Here is a 2500-nt window from a genome sequence, read left to right on the forward strand (position 1 = left end):
CACTTCGCTCAAAATGACATCGCTCAACTTCCCTTCGCTCAAACGACTGGACACGTCATTGCAAGCGATACTACTGTAGTTTTATACTTTTGTATTGATTATATAAAATAACTTTTCACTAACATAACTCTTTACATATTAAGTGATTTCACCCCTTCTTTTGACTAAATGTCGGGGCCATTAAGTTGTTCTTCCAGCATCTACGTTTATTTTTTAACAATAGATATCAAACATCTGTTCCTATAATATGACAGTTTCTTCACTCCCAAATATTTTCGGCTAGTTTACAATGAGACCATAGTGATTTCCCCTTCTAATTTCATCAAGTGCTTTCTTCAGTTCTCTCAGGATACCTGAAAACTTTGAATCAATCAATCAATCAATCAATTCTTTAGTTCTCTACTGATACCTGTCTTACTTATGGGGAATCAGCTTCTGCTCTTCTTCTAGGGTTGGTTCTCCTTATTCAAAACCTTATAAATGTACTCGCTCCTCTTTTCTCCTATACTTTTCTCATTTGACAAATCTCTTCCATTCCTATCCTTGATCAGTTTAATTTTTCCAGGATTATATGAATGAAAATATCTACAGAGATAATGAGGACTCTACGGGGGAGAAATGATAATCCTAAATATTTGTTATTCCTTATGATTATGAGAAGTTAAATGTCAATTTATTAACCTAAATGAGATCTTTATTTACCCTCATAAAAGCATGAAGTATTATATTGCACATGATTTTAATTTTTTGCTGGTAAAAATTTCTCAAAGGCAACAATAATATTTTGGTATCATAGAATTGAGGTTCTTCCATTCGAAATATCAATTTAACTAACTTAAAGAATGCCGGAATGATAACGTATGGCATACGCTTACAATCGATTTAAAATTATTGAAATTAAAATCACCCGATGGGGTGTTGTTAAGCTTTTAACTAAATCACCAAGTCCGCTTATCGTTAGCATTCTATGCACATATCAGCACACCCGAACCCCGATGGTACTTAACAATTATTTTCCCCGATATGTTATCATTTGTACCTAGCTTACGTGAATGTCACCTCCCTCACCACTGAAAATAGCTTCCTTTTATTCACCAGGACTATTAAGTGCGATAGCCAGTTACTGTTTCTTCTCTTAGCCGTCAAAGGAAAAATAAACAACTTTTGTCCAAAATCACAAACAACTAACTAACTTTTGCTTCTAGAGGGTTTTACTTAGGTCTTGAAATCGAAACCAGTTAAATAAACACAGAATATAAGCGGGCTTCTTGTTTTCCCTCTTGTTTTGATCATTTAGATTTTATCTGTCAAGTGTAAAGAATCTTAGTTTTCAGATTTGTATACCTTGTTCTTTTATTCTGTTGCATTGATATTATATTCATTTTCTATTATGCATATATTTTCCTTGAATTTCCATTTGCTTATTCATTTTGTATTGATGCTTTATTGTGAAATTTGTCTTTGCTAATATTACAAATTAATTTAATTTTATTATTTGCACAATTTTTGCGAAATCTGTATCTACAGTATATCCGCCAGTCACTAATTTTCGCTGCATTAAACGATCGCCCTATGGATAGTTTCAGCAAGACAAGAAGGATCTCTCTTTTAAAGATCTTGAGTGCTCGTGAGTGCCAAAGACAAAGGATAGGACAGGCTGGTGTTGTAACGTCCGTGACTGGTGAAGTCCTGACTGGGGTTATAATCACCGACCAAGGAAGACCCAGGTTGGGGACATGTGGACTATTGGGGGTAGATTGAATTTCAGATTAAGTAGCTTATTAAGTGATCTATGCAGATACCTTTCTTGAGTATTTAAACAACCAGCACCATAACATTAGATTTACGGTTGAAACAGAGACACAGAATTCACTTCCGCTCCTTGATGTGAGGATATCCAAGGACGAGTCTGGCTTTCATACTGGTATTTATAGAAAGAGCACCTTTACTGGCCTGGGGACCAGTTTTTATAGCTCATTTCTTTTTTTTTCAACTTTAAACTGAATTCCGTGTCAACTCTCCTCAATAGAGCCATTAATCTCACATCAAGCTGGTCTACCTTTCATACTGAAGTGAATTTCCTTGCTGATTACTTTAAGGATAACTATTTCCCTCCAGCAATATTCCATAGATCCCTTAATAAGCTACTTAATCTGAAATTCAATCCACCCCCAATAGTCCACAATGTCCCCAAGCTCCGTATGTTTGCTAGATTTCCCTTCCTCCATAATAATAAATTTAGGAAAAAATGCATTAACCTATTCAGTGAGTAATTGCCTGCCCTTAATTTAAAACTAATTCCCATAAACCGCCGAACTATCGGCTCACTCTTCCAAGTCAAGGATAAGATCAGTCCCTTGTTTTCCTCCGGTGTCGTTTATAAGTATAATTGTCCCAGATGTGATCTTGGCACTTACATCGGTTGCACCAGGAGGCTGCTAAAAGTCCGAATTTCCTCTCATCAGGGAATCAGCTATAGAACGGGTTGTCGACTATCAAA

The sequence above is a fragment of the Palaemon carinicauda genome, chromosome 11 (genome assembly GCF_036898095.1).
Source record: "Palaemon carinicauda isolate YSFRI2023 chromosome 11, ASM3689809v2, whole genome shotgun sequence".
Taxonomy (NCBI): Eukaryota; Metazoa; Arthropoda; class Malacostraca; order Decapoda; family Palaemonidae; genus Palaemon; species Palaemon carinicauda.